Source organism: Coccinella septempunctata, chromosome 5 (assembly GCF_907165205.1).
Source record: "Coccinella septempunctata chromosome 5, icCocSept1.1, whole genome shotgun sequence".
In the NCBI taxonomy this organism is placed as follows: domain Eukaryota; kingdom Metazoa; phylum Arthropoda; class Insecta; order Coleoptera; family Coccinellidae; genus Coccinella; species Coccinella septempunctata.
In genome coordinates, this window is record NC_058193.1 from 24,512,301 (window position 1) to 24,531,203 (window position 18,903).

The window sequence follows — 18,903 nt, forward strand, 5'->3', positions numbered from 1 at the left end:
GGTACCATCAGCAGATGCTGTTCGAAAAAAAAATAATTATATGAAAGGCTCATTCTATTTTTTGATAAGGAATCACCCCTTACATTTTTTCGCAACTCTTTATTAATCAAAGTTAATTTTTTCATGAAAAGTGTTCAAGTGAGATTTCTTTTTAATTTTCAGCTTTTAACGAGGAACAACTAAGTAGGGGGTTGATAGTTCTTTGAGGGTTTGAAACAAATTATCACTAAACTCGTTGAAGGGCAGAAGTATTTTCTGATACGAGAATTGCCTTAATGGTTTCATGAATGTACTTATTATATTATATCAATTCAAGCTTATCATTTTCTCTTTGATAAATGGAAAAATCCATACAAATATGCATATTATCGATCATCGTTCTATATATGTATTCATCTCCATCAGCAAAATTGTAGTGTCCCAACAAACTGACAAGTCATGAATAAAACACAAACACTTACAGATGTTCCAAATAATAGGGGGTGGCTGTCTCTGGGGGTTGATAATTTAATAAAGCCCGGGTATAAATCATCTGTCAAGGTGAAAGTGTCCCAGTGGGAAGGTCCTCCGTCCATAATTGCCTCATTGTCAAAATAGTGACCAAACGCAGCGTGTTCTTAGCCTACAAGACCACACACTTCATGGCCACTCTTGGGAGGATAAAAGAAATTCGGAATTGACAAATTGAACGAATATGTCACCTATAGCGCGCTTGAATGGAGGATTGGTTCCGTCCACTTCAGAGTTTCTTGTAATTTCATAATCATCCCGAAGATATATGTTTTCCGCTTAACCCACGGGATTAAAAAACGCACCTCCATCTGGAGAATATATGGATTGAATATTCGATCCGAAGGTGTTGTTCATATTCCAGTGTATGTATACGTACATACTGGACATGTTATTTTATACGATGCAACCCGACTGTCATTAATTTGAGAGTGAAAAGAATTCCTAACTTATTGAAATTGTTTGTTTGTTTCTTCATACATTGTGTTCAGTGAGTGAGTGTACAAAATTATATGACAGGTGGGTATCTCAACAAACTGAACGTAAACGGCATTGATTCTTCTGTTACCAGAAAATTTTATCTCAAATAGAAAGAAAATAAAAGCAGAAAAATGTGAAATATAAATATCAAAATGAATTTAATAGGTTGAACTGATCTAGAATTCAATACCCAACTCAAAAATGGTTCGGAAACTGCATATACATCCTTAAAACCATCCTGGAATTTATGACTGGGCACAATTATTAAACAAGGGCCTTGTCTTAGTTGTTATCTTTTTATAAATATAATACATTCTGAAATATTATAAATCCTGGCAATTTTCCGGCAACGTTCTGAAAAGCGAAAGTCATAGAAATTTCAAAACGTGGAAAGAATTCTTCAGATCTTAGTAGTTATCGACCAATTAGTTTATAAAGTGTTTCTTTCAAAGCTTCAAAGTAGAGAGGCTGATTCTTTTACCCCTTTCAACCCTTATTGTTAATGCGGGGAATCAGAGTAGTAACTCCTAGATATTATTAGGATTGTAGTTATGTTCCAAACATGAATCACCAAAAAGTACAATCAATAGAATATTTATTTGGGCTAAATCATTATTTTCTTTTTTTTTAATAATTGAAAACCGTCAACATATCAGAAGTGCGGTTCTGATGGCAGTCTAACTTTAGTCAATATTTGCTGAAGGTTTTTGTGTGACATCCATACAAGTGTGTAGTCTACTCTTTTTGAGTAGAGCATCTCCTGAAATTATTTAGAACTATACAAGGTGTTTCGTTTCTTCTACATAGCTACCAACTTCGTTATTTCAAATGGAACACCCCATATATTTTCACATTTTCGAATTCCTTGTTGGATTTGAACAAAAGTTTGATGGCACAACTATGTCTGAATTTTCAACTGTTTTCGAGAAATTTGACTTTTTATTGATATTTTGACAGTTTGAGGTACTTACATAAATGACTACAGCTCCGTCGCTATTCTATGTAACTGATTCAAATTTGGACTGTGTGTAGTCAAGAAATGAAACACTCAAAATTTTTGCTGTAAAAAACCATATTATATACAGGGTCCACGAAAACGTAGATCCATTATCAAAACAGAAATTCATCAAAATCTTCATTTTTTTAAATGGCAACCCAAATTTTTTTCTCTGATCAGTATTTACACATTTTTTTGTTAGCTTTTAGTTTCAAATAATGAACAGAAAAAAATATGGGTTGCCATTTAAAAAAAAATTACATGTACATTCTCGTACAGGTAGTGGGAAATATGATATTTGACCACATTTTATATTTCGTGTTCTTGTACCCCCTTCTTTTCTAAGATTGTTCTGAAGCTCAAGAACGATGTTGTTCTCTTTTTGTACCCTCTTGAATAAAATATATGTGGGTGCCCGATTGGAAAAGTACACTTTCCAATTTGGCAGTTATTCGTTAGTTATTTTCTGAATGAACTGAGCTCTTTGTAATCCACAGTCATCCGTCATTTAGATCGGATGATATGGCTGAATTTTTCGTAAAAATTTGATGGATCTATCATTATTGCGTATAATAAAAAACATAAAAGACATATTATGTTTTAAGGGTGTTTCAACGCCACGCTTAACACTGAAGGGTTTCGACGCATCTTCTGGCGCCGTGTTCAACCTGCAGGTAAGTCTGCACCATTGTATACGAATGTTTTCACTAAGACTTAATTATTCGCTTTGTGCAACTGTCAAAATTCGGGATTAATATTGTGCTACCGTGAAGCTTAGCATCAAATGTAGGGTATTTGAAAGAATACATTCTTTCGCACTCCATTATTATGGTCCATCTCTTATTTTGTGGTCCTTTTTTTTGTCCCGGTATTATTATGTACCTTCTCAGTAGGCTCTTGACTGCTTCTTTATGTTGACGGTTTAGCTTTTATTTATACTATTTACGGTGCTTATGTTCTTATTTTGCGAGGATGTTTTCTGGGCCGTGAATTCGGTTCGAAAATGTGAGAAGTGACAGTGATTTACCACTAAATCCATGGGAGAAATGGTACACGGCTCTTTTATGCGTTCGAGGTATCTCACGGTTGGGTGGTTGGTTTCTTGCTTTGGTGTCGGATTGAAGTATTCTTATTTGACGACAGATTGAGCAACGTGAGATTCATATCAATTTCGTACTGATCTAAAATCATCTTGGCGAAATGAAATATAATTTATTTGACTCGTACGAATATTTTAATAGTAGATCCTTGAAGTCGAAAGAAACCCATTTTTTCTTTACAATTTTTTCAAAATCGGCTCTGTTTAAGAGATACAGGCTGTTGAAAAATCATAAGAAATGTTATTTTCAGTTCTATCTCACACACGGTTCTATCGAATGAAATGAGTTTCGGAATATAGTTTTTCGAACACAAGATATCATCCTCGTCTTTCAGTTTCCTCTTTATGACCATTACGTACCATAAAAATACCAAAAATTCAAAGAACCCAACTCTTGAAACTGAGTTGGACGCTATCTAATGAATATTTGGACGTCCAGTGGAATAAAAGTATCCTTCATATTTCCTCGTAGATATAATGAGCCTATCTCTCTGCTCTCCAATTTCGCAAAAGTCTATGAGGAAGTACTTTATAGAAGTATGTTTCACGGTGTTAACACCACTTGTCTGCAGGTCAGCATGGTTTTGTGAGAGGTAGATCGACAATCACCAATTTGGCTACTCTATCACAGTTTGTTGCCGAGTCCCTGGATGATGATGATGGTCAGGTTAATGTGATTTATACCGATTTTTCAAAGGCATTTGATTCTGTTTATCATGAGATCCTGTTGAACAAACTTTCTTCATTCGGTTTTCGCCCTGCTTACTTGAAGTTGATTAGTTCTTACTTGAGTGATAGAATCAATTTTGTGTTCTATAATGGTTTTGTATCTTTTGAATATGTCTTAGAAATTGGAGTTCCGCAGGGGTCTAATCTTGATCCATTATTATTTGTGGTGTTCATAAACGATCTGTTGAATTCCTTGTGATGCATGGCATTGGCGTATGCCGATGATTTGAAGCTGTTCTTGAGGATGCGTGTAAATTATTTGAGGCTGCTTCACTAGAGTTTGCAATTGGTTTGGGATTGGTGTCTGATTAATGGACTAACGTTGAATTTGGAAAAGTGCTTTTAGATGCTAAATTGAGATTCATACCCCATATCGAGGAACTCAGTGCCTCCTCTTGTAAAATGCTGGGTTTTGTGTTTAGGTGCTCTAAGGAGTTTGACGACCTGAAGGTATTGGGAAGTCTTTACTTCACACTTGTTATCAGCAGGTTGGAGTATGGTGGTCTCATTTCATCATAAGCTGGATTCATAAATAGAATTCCATCTTAAGGGACAAGGATTTCGTAAACCATCAATTCGACAACCGCAAATGACAGGTAAACTATAAGAGGCCCTTATGTTTTTATTAAATCGAGGATTCACGAAAATGACTCATTTCACGACAGCGGATGAAAAGAGTTTACGGACGAAAATTGTCTGCGGACTAAAGTTGTCTACTTTCGTTCGGAAATTGGTGCGTAAAATGTCATTTGTTGTCGAGGTCGACGAAAAACCAGCTATGACTTGAATATTCAACCGGCAGTTAATACTCCATGGTGAAACACATATTTGGGAAATAAAAATTTTTTTTTGTGTATAGTAAAAAAGATAATTGATCTTATTCGTGGGATTGCATCATTTTTGTTACTCGAGCTTTCAAAATTTATTTATCTCATCTTGATCAGGAGAACTGCAGTGTAAGATTTTTATAATATTCATTTATATTATTTATATTAAGTAGTTAATGCATTGTAGTTCTCCCGATGAAGAGATAAATAAATCTGGAGAACTCGAGTACGAAAAAAAGAGTTCGCAATTCAAATAATTGCCGCAATCCCAAGAATAAAAATCAAAACAATAATTAGTCAGTAACGAATCACAAATCGTAGACGAGGTACCTGAAAGAGCAAAATGTAGTTGTAACTGACTAGAGGTATTTTTCATCTCATTTTAGTGGCATTTCATCTTTTATTTTTTATTTATCACTTCACATACTTATTGGAATTATTTTCGTAGTCATTTGTTACTTGATAATTTCAATAGGGGGAGGCGGGGGTACCAGTACTCCACTGCTCTTATTATTAAGAGGGGTGTACACCGTTTTAGTGGTCAGTTAACGCGAAAAGTTTTTTCTTACGTCAGAAACCACTAATTTATATGGAAGATGGAAACAGATGATACAGATAATCAGCAGATCATAGAAGAAGAATAATCCTGAGCAAAAACACTCGAGTCATCAAATCGACAGCTCCTGCCCAAATGAAGTCGCATAGACAGACATAGGCGACAGGGAATCAGCATAAAGGCCCAGAGTTCAGTTCCGTCTTCACATCAAACGGGTCGGGGACCTCATCCTGACCATAGAGCACCGCCAGAGTGCAGTGTTGTTCGAGACCCGTCATTGTAGGGCCCCGTACTCGTTATCATGCGGACTGTCATGCCAAAACACGGGCCCAGAATGTTATCAACGATCTCTTTCAAATCTTGGTGAATACATAAGGGCGGTCTAGATGTTATCGCCTCTCCGCTTGCTGCAGGCGCGGCAGCTGTGACTGCCAGAGATCCAAGAGCACGTCCTTGTTTTTCCAGTCCTAGCCGTTGATGGGATATCGGCCCCGCTGAGTGGTTTAATATCCAAAACGAAAAAGTGTTCGCTTATAATTAGGTGGTCGAAATTGCCAATCGGGCTTGAATTTATGGATATATTGCAATTTCATGGCTTGTAAGATGATGGGCGATGTCCGCGAAGACGACTGGAGTACCGTTCATGGGGGGCGGAACCAGAGTTGCATCTGATCGAATGACTTCCTCCCGTCATACTTTTTTTTTGCGGCTGGCAGATATCCGTTTAATAAGCTGTTGAATCGTTATTCATCGTTAAAAAATTCGGCTCGCAAATTCTCCAAGACGTCCGTCAACTCATGAGGTACCGAAATATCAGCGTGACTTGGGAAATCGTACAGGCTCTTCTATCAGTTCAATCACTCCGTTTGCATCAGCCTTCTATAAAGCGTGTCCCGGAATAAATGCAACCAAAAATGGTCACACATTAAGAGACCTTAATTTTGGCCAGGAGGGCCTATCTTTCGAAGTAACAGGCTCGTGAATGTCCCCCTAAATAAAGAAATTTATTTATTATTTATTTATCTCCGGTCGTTCGAAAATAACAGAATAAATTACCTACACAGTTTTATAATATGCAAAATCTCATAGTGCTACCTATTTTAGCGATGAATCTCCTTGGAGCCACTAAACATAAACCGGGTATTCGAAATTCTTGAAGATTGTTAAATTGAGAACATTTCTTGTAACTTGCAATTTTTTCATGAAACGCCAGATTTTTGAGAAAAACAATTCTAGAGCAGTATAGAATTCTGTACTTGTTAATCACATTTTGTTCGGAAATCTTGCGTTTCATGAAAAAATTGGAAGAAACGAGAAAGTTTTTCAATCGAATGGGTTTTCTAACGGTTGTATAATTTTCAAGGATTTAAAATACGCGGTGGCACCAAAGACGTTCATGTGGCCCAGAAAAAAGTATCTTGGAGGTCCATCGCCAAAATAGGTAGCACTGTCACTATGGAAGTATGAGATTTCGTATATTATAAAACTGCGAATTCAAATAGGTACGTGGATAATGTCTTTAGTGGTTCCAATTGTAGTTGGTTGATATTATAGCCCTGAAAGAAGTGTTTCAAGAGGGTCCATCAGAAAAATAGGAAGAACTGTGTACCAAATTCGAATTGATTTTCGAATGATCGGATTCGGAGACAAAAAGAAAAAACTATTTTTAGGGGCAAAATGCAGGGGGCTCTGACTACGAAAAAGGGAACATCAAAAATAGGGGTGTCCTAATTTTGTCTCGGAAATCCGTAGTTAACTTTTGCATCAATTTCGGGACACCCAGTAGATGTAGCTTTAGTATACAAAGACGGCTATGGTTCAGAGGTAGAAAGCATTGACAAATCAGGGTAGTTTGCAAGCTTCTTTGAAGTCATAACCATGGAGACACCACTGAGTACAGGACGCTGTTCAGCTCTAAGAAAAAATTCTAAGTTGAAAACTATATTACTATGTTGAAGTTTTGAAGTTTTGATTATTTCCTCTACGATTTCGTGCCAACCATATTACTATGTTAGGTTAGGTAAGGTTTTTCACTGATTCAATCAAATAATATTATATTTTTTCGATATTTCTTCTTTAAAGAACTGCGTAATTTTCTCAAAAATTTTCATTCAGACTCAAAATGAAAGTACTGCAAATGAAATGGGACTTATAAATATGGCTGAATATTGAAAAGAATTGATGTGTGTGTACCTAATTTGATCGTCCTGGGATCTAATATTGCTTAAGAGAAGGACAAAATGTGTTTGCGGACGAAATGTGTTTGCGGACGAAATGTGTTTGCGGACGAAAATTGTCTGCGGACGAAAAGTGTCTGCGGACGAAAAGTGTCTGCGGACGAAAAGTGTCTGCGGACGAAAAGTGTCTGCGGACGAAAAGTGTCTGCGGACGAAAAGTACTTGTCTTCAAAAGTAGTCGTCTTTTCGTTCGGAAATTAGTACGTAAAATGTGATTTTTTGGTCAAGTCAACGAAAAAAAAATTACGAACTTGACCTTAGCTTTTGGAGACTAAGGGCCAATTTCGCCAAACTAAAACTCAGATGGAAATTCGAACAAACAGTTTCAAACATTGACATTTGCTTTGTCTATGAAGTGAAGTGAAGTGAGGAGGTTAAAGAAACTACAAATCATGACACTTCACTCTCCATTTTAAGGGAAATTGAGATGCGTTATTGACATATACCAGCGAATAGCTCTCCTTAACGCTCTACTCCGAAAATTTCAAGTCTCTAGCTTTTTTATTTAGGAATTTAGATTGTTCATTACAAACGGCAGGGCCTTATCGACATTGACCACAAATTTTTCATCACGGTTCCAACCAATCGTTCGAAACCATTTCGGACTTAAAATTCTAAACTCTAAAGTAACACAAAATTCATCACAGGATAACGCTCTACTAGGAACAAGCAGGCAAAAATGCATTTCGGAAACATAACACATTCAAATTTCGAAAAAAATATAAAACACAGATTTTCCTGCAGGATCACATCGAAATATTCCTCCATGAAAAACATGTTTCGAGGAATGAACAATCGAATCAAACAGCCTTGCATTAAACATTGTCAAGGTCTCTCTCTCCTTCCACTAGGTATATGAAATCCTTGTGTTTGACATCTCCATCCCAATTCGAACCAGGGATAAAGAGATGCATCTGCGAGATAACACGTTAGATTAACTGATAAGTTAGGAAGCACTACACACCCGGCACCCATATACTCTTATGTGACTGTAGTGTTCTTTTATGTCAGTTCTGCTCAGTTCACAATGCCACAAATTTGTTCGTACAAAGGATCCTCGCTTACATATGTATTATTCCGGACCAGAGAGGCATAACAATTATAACAAAGCTATTATATCTATGTATTTCCTAGAGTGCTCATTAGCATGCAGGAGTGAATTAAAATTTTAACTGGTGGGAAAATCTTGCGCGTAAATATCATAACATATACCTAATTGAATGCAAAATTTGTTAACAGATTTAGACTAAATATTATTAACCTAGGTATACAGGGTGACTCTTTGACTACTACAAATATTTTGACAGTAGATTCTTGAGGTCAAAAGAAACACTTTTTTCTTAAACTATTTTTTCTGCTGTTGAAAAACCACCCCTAGAAAACAAAAGTACCTTCAGAATAACTAGCTCAATCTGTGACACTAATCACTATAACTATCCTTTGGGTCTTTTGAAAAGAGTTGCATTCGGTCGAAGTACCCAATTTTTCGAATTTCAAAGATATTTTTTATTTTTGAACATCAAATTTCTCGAAAACAGCGCATCATACGAGAAAATATGAAGAATACTTTTATTTTACAAAACGTTCAGATATTCTCAGATAATGACCAAATCAGTTTCAAGAGTTGGGTTCTTCGAATTTTTGGAATTTTTATGGTACGTAATGGTCATAATGAGAAAACTGGAAGACGTGGGTGATATCTTGTGTTCGAAAAAGATTAATTAAATAAATGAAAAACAATATTCCGAAATTAATTTCATTCGATAAAACCGTTTGTGAGATAGAACTAAAATTAACGTTTTCAACAGCCTGTATATTTTAAAACGAGCCGATTCGGAAAATAAGGTAAAAAAAAGAGTTTCTTTTGACCTCAAAAATCTACTAGTAAAATATTTTTCGAGAGAAAAACCCGTATGATTTCAAGATTTTGTTTATTTTTCATTTTAAAGGGGTGTAGTAAAACGGGCTGCTCGATCCGTTGATAACTCTTAGATATTTTGTACTGAGAGAATGATTCAATCTACTCTAATTAGTGCTAAACTAAAATTATATTTGACTATATAGAGTGGTTCGAAAATAGTGAAACACGAAACCACCCTTCTTTCCAAATGGAAATACCTAATTTTTATATAATATTCTGAAGCCACATGAAATTCTGATTCAGAAATACCTCGCTTGTCGTAATCATTTCTTTATTGAGTTCAATGGTTGACTCACCCTGTATAGCTATAGGCAATTTTACCAAACGCATCCGAATTCTATAATTACAGCTTTCATTTGCCGAAATACTCACTCATATTTAAACCCCTTCAAACTATAAACTAACTCATATTGAATTACTTTATGATTTTTAAATTTTTTAAAAGAGCATCACTCTAATCTATATAGGATTTATTTAGCCAAGCAGTGACGTCAGGAATCGTTTAGAAAACATTGTTCCAGACCGTTTCTTGATGCTCACATCATCATCTAAATAATAGGCGTCTATTGAAAAATAAATTCTGAATATTGTACTACTAATTTGTGTTGTAAACTGGGGGACTATATTATGATTCATAAATTTTTTCATCATAAGTTTTTAGTACCATACGTTCGTTTCATAGGCTCAACGAACTTCCAAAATAATCACAGTTGAATGATGCATGAAGAAACATAAAAGAATCTCATTATTTCTTAACCTATCCCAAAATTATACGAATAACTACTCAAGGTATTTTTTTCATGAGATTCATTTTCATATTTTTTGGTTCAGGTTACACCGGAAGTAGCCAATTTTTCAATTATCAATTTGGTGTTTTTTCAAACGGCATCATGCTCAATAAAATTCACATTTTTAGATTCCCTATCCATTTTTTTTTGTGATTCCGCTCATATGATTCTACCGATATTCCCAAGATTTCCAGATGTTTGTGCTTATCATCTATTCGAGATAATCAGAAAGATGACCTAGTTGCCCTCTAAGGTTAAAAGGATGAGATTTTTTCCTTCAATATCTTGAAATATTCACTTTCGCGCATATGGTATGATACCACATTGTTCATATGTTTTTTGGAATACAATCATAATTTGATTTAGAAAAAATGGGTTTCCCATTTGAACTGACAAAGTTTTTGATTTCAAATCAAAATCGTTGTGTATTTCTGAACGTCCTGTAGAATTTTTCCGCCAAAATTTGAATAAAAAATTTATAGAATAATCTCAAATAAATCTGGAAAAGCTTAGGAATATCAGTTAAATCATACGACAAATTTACATTGAAATTAGATGGGAATCCCAAAATGTGGTCATTTATGTATTGTCCTTTGAGAAAACCCGAAGTTGATATCTACTTTCTTTATAATCGGAAGTGAAGAAAATTTGAAAATATTTTTGATTTTTTAGGCATCCCGGATAATACACTGAAAACGATTCTCATGAAAATATCTAGAAGAGTACAACATATAATTTTATGTGAGTTTGAGAAAGAATAGCTTCGGTCCTATTAACATTTTTTGGGTAAAATGATGGAATTTTTTATTGAATTCGGCAAATTGAATACTTGTAGAATTTTACTGAAAATATGAAATTGTTTTGGCTGGAAATTTTGACAGTTTTCGCCGTCAATTTATTTGCAATCTTTCTATTGGAAAATTCAAGTTTTTTTTAAATTATAAAATTTATCTTGTAGTTTGTTAGATGGCGATTTCAACAAAAGTAGAAACATTCACATAGAAATAGAATCAGTATAATGGAGAGTTTTTACCAGAATACATGTAGTTCATATAAAATGAAAAATGAAAAAAAAATTGTTATTGAATTGATGAGACTTAATGGAAATCCAAAAATAAATTAGAAGCTGAATTATATAAATTTTACAATATCTCTACAATGCAATATCTACAATATAAGTTCACCAACTTGAGGATGATATAGTAAAAATCTAGTAATTCAGTTTCAAGTTTAGAAAATTGCTCGTTAGTTTCAGTTTCTTCAATCTGTTTATCTTAGTAGTAGATATTTTCTTTTATTTTATTATTTTATATTATTTATTTTATTTTTATTTTACAATTTCTTTTAGTGAACACGTTATTAGATTCTTTGAAAAAATATTTTATTAAATGACTGAATGTCAGCGCTTGTTTGAATTTGTATAGTGTCCCTCTAAATATTATCCTTCTTTCCGATTCTATCTTTTTGATTTACCCTAATTGTTATATCTCTCAAATTCCAAACGTTGCTGGTTGAGAATCTTCCAACTGCCATCTGGCCATCCCCCGAAAACTAATATCGGAGGTAAACAATGTTAGCAGTCAATTATCGTTACCAGGAAAGAACTTTCTAAAATATTCCACTCTTAAATTGAATTTTCTCCCGGCTTTATTATCACGAGGCGAGGGGATGATGGCCCATCCCTTGTCCCGTCCCAACGCAGCTTTCCCGATTATAAATCAGATCTTGGAGTTAGATATTAATTAATTGAGAATTAATTAATGATACGTAGTGGGCATGATTAGATAATGCTGTTATTACCAGCGTATGCTAATTCCTTGTAAATCACTACGAATTGATTTTATCTCAAACTGAACAGTAATTGTTATCAATTTGATGTTCAATGGATGGTCGGAATTGGACAGTCAGCGATATTTGGGTAGGTATTATTGAGGAATTGCTAACATAAATATTGATAGTGGTGTGAATTTGTTAAGAGGCAAGTATTTCTGTATCATGGAAAGATTTCAATTCTATACTTCATTGTTTAATTTTTAAACAGAGGAAATAAAATATTTTGCTGAAACTATTGCATCTGAAACATCCAAAATGGAACAAGTAAATAACTACACTTCCATATGTCGATCTTTCGCTTCACTAGATCGTTTTCTTCACTAGAAGTTCACATTTTTTTACGCAAAATTTTAATTTTTTATTTTTACAACTATTATACGCAAAACAAAACAGTTATATTTATTTGTTCTATTCTAGATGAAAAGATGAAGCTATTATAAGTTTCCATCATGAGATATCCCTTCCTGGAAACCCAACACTGAAGTTTTTCCAAGCTTTCCAACCTTCAAAATAAGCTATAGGTTTTGCGGGAAAACCTATTGACGAGTTTCAAAGGGCTATATAAAAAAATGATGATGAAAGTTGGAGACAAACGGTTTCATTTATTCGAATAGAGGAAATATAGGTACAGGGTAGAACTCATCAAAATAAGTCATTTCACCAAAAATTGTCTACATAAAATATTCAAGATGCCTGAGATACAACGCCTAGAAGTTCGACAACAAGTCATTGAATTTCAAGTACGGGACTGTGGAAGGTGATTCCAGCATCGCAAAAAAGAAACAAAACATAAACATATGGCTGGACAATGAGAGGTTCAGTACCAAGTTCATCGGATAAGATGCATCTGGTCACTTTTGAGAGAATCATAATTGTTGTATCGTGCAATTTAGGGTGAAATTTTTTTCACCCTAAATTGGGTGGAGGCAAATTCTTAAAAGTGCTTATGTTAGTTATGTTGGAAAAGTGCTATGATGTTTCCCCATTTCATCCCATTTGGAATGTTCGAATGAGAAGATTGTGATACCCATTGTGAAAAAATTCATGAATAATTTAGACGAATATTATTGGTGAGATTTTGAAGTATTATTCTATTTTCTACACTTGTGTCCTAAGTCTCTTCTGTCAGTTGGTATCGAAATGAGTCATTTCGTAAAATCGTGTAAGTTACTAAAAAATTATGAGAACAATTCGGCAATCCTAAGTTTCCATTTTCATTACCACGTAAATATCGAACGAGCCAATATCCTAAACGAAACCACATGGTCGAATCAGGAAATAAGTTGTTTTCCTACTGCTTTACGATAAGTCAGCTAACAAATGGTCTAGGGTAGTATTAGTATCTATTCCAGTCATCATTTTCAATTTTTTTTTTAAGCTTTGTCATTTTGAATGTTTTGGTTAGGTGATTTTTGGTGAAAAGCTTCGTTTAGCCAGTTCTACTTTCTGTTGAAAAAAAGCCTCACCTTCAAATACACCCTGTATTTGTTTTTTAAAACAGCTTAATAAAAATGGGCTTGTACTCTGTAAAAAATTCCAATATTCAAGGTAGTTCACTTGAGGTAAAAAATTCATTTTTGGCGATGAAGGTTTATCAAAATTGCGTTTTCATATGTACACCGTTGTGAAGAGGCTTTCAAGACTTTTCAAATGAAGTATCACCCACCCCTCTCCCCTATTCAACTTTGAGAAGTTGAAGTGCCCCCTCTTAGGGGGTTTCTCGTTCAAGCCCCAAATATACGTCGAAAGATGTCCTCCAAAAAAAAAACATTCGATGTGTTTCGGGAAATTTCTCCAATCACTATGGGATAAGAATTACACTGGGTGTCTCGTCTGAGATGGAACACCCTTTATGTTTTTAAATCAATCAGCTGCTATAATAAATGTTTTATGCTATTATTGATGTTATTCCATGGAACGTGATAAAAGTATATCTACAGGTTAATGCTACAGAACACATTCTCTCTCATCAGCAAAGGAACTTGGCTAATCCTTTGTTGTGAAGATAATCTATGATGCAGCAAAATAATAAATGATTGTTTCCTATCAATTCTATTTTATTTTTTCACGGATTCAAAATTAATCACCTGGGAAGAGAACAGCAAAAAAAATTATAAATGTTATACATAAACGAATTTGTAATTCCCCATTCCATAAACGAATTCAAATGTGTTCGAAAATAATGAATGATCCAAATTTAATGTTATCCCGAAAGATAGTCTTGACTACTGATCTAGATGACATGCAACAATCATCGACCAAAAATCCCTTTGTGATAAATCGTCAACAATTGTAACATGTCAAACCTGCGGTGAATATCTCAACCAAAGTCTCCATTGTGCCGAAAAAGCACTGCAATCGACCCGCTAAGTACGAATGCGATATTCAGGTTACCATTCCGGAGGACACAGGCACGCTTCCAATAAGCTGATCGATGGATAAGACAGAAATCGCCAGATAGGTACACGGATAAATCCAGGTAAAAAGACCACGGTCAACCAAAATCTGCCAAAATATAGCAATTTGTCGATGAGTTACAATACCAGTCACACCATTGTCGTATTACAATTGTCTCAGTTATCTACGAAATGATCTCTGTTTCAATTTATTCCGTTTCTTTAACGAGTGTGTATTCTCTTTCGTTCTTTGTAGTTGGTCGGGCAAGCTGCAGAGCTTTCGGTTTTCATAGCAGCTTTGTGTCTCACACGCCAATAAATGCAGACAAAGCCTTGGATTATGTGAATTTCAATAATGTTCGATATCCAAAAATTTGATAGAACCAACAGGAGTATTGTTCGGTAAAAAAATTCAGCGATTTAAGCCCCAAGAAGACAAACACTTGACGATTAATGATTCTGAAAAATTTGTATGAATCATGTTAACGATAATTTTACCCAAATGTCTTTGTTTTCAAATCTCTTCCACAACAAAATAAACATCCTTTTTATGCACCGAGTCTCGATCGAGTGCAGGTAATCGCCATCGAACCGTTGAAAAGCTGATGGATTTGCCAACACCACTAAATCCAATGCACCAGCATCTCTACTCCTACCCACATGTGCGTTTTCTTTTTGGTGTGAGCATGGGGATCAAATTCAGTGGTCAAATTCTGTCGGTCCGTCTCCCTGTAAACATTCGAACTTCTGAATGTAAATACCACTTGAATCAATGTGGGCAAGACTGTGCTCACATCCAACTTATGGACAAATTCGATAAATTTCTGTGAATAATTTTGATGATTTTTATTTATGACACTTGGATAATAAAATTGTTTTACGAATTTTTGCAAGATAAGTATTTTTCTGACAGGGGGTAGAATTAATCAGAATTCATTTCACAAACATCGCCTAATGAAAGAATATCCACATTAGCCGATCTTTTATAAAATAAAAGTATTTTCGAGTAATTTGATGAAAATTAAAAAGTATTTGGGAACTTTGAAAAATTGGGTGCTTTGACTGAATACAACTCTGTTTAAGATATCCGTCACAGATTTAGCTAGTTATTTTGAAGGTAATTTTGTTTTTCCAGGGGTGGCACAGCTCATTTTAAAAACTTAAAATGGCTTTTTGTCAGGGCCGAATCGGAAAAAATTATATAGGAAAAAAGTTGTTCTTTTAACCTCTGAATATACTCTTGAAATATTTGTAAGCGTCAAAGACTCACCCTGTATATAAAAACATTGGGTCCAATGATGAATAACTCGTCACTTCAACATCCGAATAAAGAACAACATTAGGAAATTGAAAAAAAACTTATGTTCTCAATTAAATTAAAAAGTATTTGTGAAATTTGAAAAATTGGGAACTTTGACTGAATACAACTCTGTTAAAAGATCCACAGATGTGTAGTGTAACAGATTTAGCTAGTTATTCTGAAGGTAATATCAGGGCTAAATCGGAAAAAATTGTATAAAATTGTTTTATGTGACTTCAAGAATCTACTGTTAAAATATTTGTCCGAGTCAAACACTCACCCTGTATACTAGTATCACAGCCTTTTCAAACACCTTCTCAAATAAAGACGGCTGTGCTATTACTACTATATTTACGAGTAAATATGAAGTAGGTAGTCATGGAAATTCTCTTTATTTCCTCGTTTTCCGAGCATGTTATCAAATATACGGAATGAAAGTGATCTTCGGAGTCTCTCAAAACCTGACAAAACATGAAGAAGCATAATGTTCATTATCATATTATCAATGAAAATAAACTGCCAACTTGACCGAACTAGTTCTTGGGTTTTCTTTTTGGAAAAACAATTAGAGACACAATGCATAGATATATTACTTATTCTGAATCAGAAAAAGTATGGGACTGGATCATGTTTAAGAAAATATGGGGTTTATATTTGAAAAAATGAAAGTTTTTATTATATCATTGAAAAAAATCACTGCATTCTACAAGAAAAAGTGTCTGTAGAATATTATATTTGTTTTTCGATGTGTATGTCTATGTTTCACAAAACAGAGGGACCAATTCAAAGTAAGTTTTCACTTATAACTCGAAAACAAAAGAAGCTATTCTTCCCTAGCTCTTATATAGATATAGATAGGTATAGGTATAGTTATAGATATAGAGCTGTCATTCGAATTTTTCCACCCTGTACTTGATCTACAATTTTTTTAACTTCGTCATTTAAAAAGTTTTATACAGGCAATTGTTTGTGGAATGGTCTATTTTGATGAGTTCTACAACCTGTTAAAAATGAAGACTCATCTTCAAAAACATCCTGTATATTGCACTGACAGCTGCCGTTTCTTTTTGATTTTTCATTTATTGATTGACAATATCCACTATTATCCTGCTTCTATTAATCTATTCATTGGTAGCTGTCATAGTCTCACGTAAGTCTCCTCTCTGGATTGCTTGATTTCTTTGAATATTGAGTGGGTAACAAAAAGCAAGTGGCAAATGGTGCCCCATTGCAATATTGGCGAGTGTTCCAGATTTGTTGATTCGCCAGTTTTCGTCAGAAATACATTTTGAAGTGTCTCCAACACGTCACCCCTCCCTCCTCGAGAATAACCTGTCATTTCGTTCACGTTGAATCAGCATTCCGACATTTCCAAGTGCAAATCGTGTTCTATCAGGAATCGGAGATTCAAAACGCCCCTTCTGCGCTATTTCACCCCGTCCAATCGATTCGAATGCATTCAGAAAGAAACTCTTGACTCCATCGCATACACCGACTTGAATACCATTAAAACACAGCTCCATTTTCCACTGAAAGGGTGGTAAGTGGGTATTAGCTGATAACACACGGCATGTTAGGTCACCGATGTTGAATCCATTTTGCTGATTGAAAGGAAGACTCTAAAGGAACTGCGATCTGGTTTTGATCTCGGCATCGGTGAGGAAACTTTCTTGTTATAAGGGATTTGGAGAAGCTCCTAGGATGTAGGTATGGAGAAAACGGATGGAATGAATGCCTTTTGTGAAGGTTAAACAGGGTAAAAAGGAAATTCAAAAAAATTCCCTCATATTCTAATGAAAATGTGATGGCACACCTATCAACTGATTATCAGGCACTGTGCTAATGTTTCCTTATCCAGGCACTACAGAGAAGCAAGTTTTGCTTCATTCATCTGAAATAATTCAGATACATATCATCAACAAATTCTAGGATCTAAATTGAATTAGCCAACCACTATCACTTGGAATATCAACAGAAAGTGATATATTTACCATGGTTTCGGTCTTATTCGATTTCGTCAGTGCAACACAACTCATGCCTCGTGGAACATTTGGAATGGGATACCAGTAGTGGCTACGATGTATAAATACGCACTAGTGCCACCTGGTAGGAAACGCAACTTCTCATTAGTTAGTGTGTTGTTTTGTAGATTTGTACTCCTGACTTTCAGAAGTTTTTTTTAATTCTTTAATTTTATTTGAGATCTATTGTATTTTTGCAGCTTTTATATTATTTGATAATGAACTTATTGTAATATCCCATAATAATCTAGATATTCAACATTATATTGCCATATGTTGTACATTCGAGCTGCTTCATCTTCTATTTATTGCTAGGCTCAATACTCAGCATTATATTGCGGGAATGTTAGGCTTTATATTCTTTCATATAAAGTCCCCCTTCAATCATCACTTGATAATTTCTGTCATTTTCTCCTTTTTCTCTGTATTGTTATTTTAATTTCTTCGACAGTAATAAACAATCTGATACTTATAATGAGTGTCTTTAGGATTTTTTTCGAAGTTCGTAATGTGGCGCCGGAGTTTTTTCCTCTTATTCTGAAGATTTTGGATGAGATATTTGATTAAACTTTCGACAGAACTGTATTGGAAAAGTATGCAAATTTTCAATCAAGACTGATATTACTCACTGGAATTTGAATGTTCTATTCTTGTTTACCCACCATGTGGTTCCAGCCATTTACAAATTGGCAATTTGTGCAAGCCGAATTGAACGTGAGAACGAAGAAGCGAAATTGAAGTTTGCTCAAGCCAAATTAATTGGGTTATGTAAAGTCTGTCCAGCACAGTTTGTTGTTTGAATGAGCGTCTGAACTGAACGATTTCATTTCTGTACCTTCCGCATGTTGAAGTCGGTTTGCACAAACCAGTTGTGCAAAGGGCTTGGGCGCTTTTAGACCCCGTTACAAGTTTATTTTCATGTAAGTAAAAGTTTTTTCTTAGGTAGTCCTGAAGAGGGGGCTAATATCACCTCAGAGATTTTTCAATCTTTCGGAAATTTTCATTCACCTCTTGAAATATAAATATATAATGATGAAACTGTTGTACTCACAATCAGGTTGTTCGTTCAATTATTACAACTCCCCCCACCAGAAATTTAGCCTTCATTACCCCCTCCCAGAAATTCAGCATAACATAACATAACATAACATAGCATAACATAACATAACATAACATAACATAACATAACATAACATAACATAACATAAC

General features: G+C 34.7%; 1 protein-coding gene across 3 annotated transcripts in view; it reads left to right on the forward strand.

The window, feature by feature from the left end:
* Positions 1-882: 882 nt before the first annotated feature.
* LOC123312742 (GATA-binding factor C) overlaps positions 883-18,903 on the forward strand; it is a 114,223-nt gene continuing 96,202 nt past the window's right edge. The window contains exons 1-2 of one of the 3 annotated variants that reach the window (XM_044897209.1): positions 883-1,029; positions 2,593-2,661. The gene's annotated coding sequence lies outside the window, so the exon portion shown is untranslated. The remainder of the gene's footprint in view (positions 1,030-2,592; positions 2,662-18,903) is intronic. The other 2 variants (XM_044897206.1, XM_044897207.1) reach the window with 2 other exon arrangements.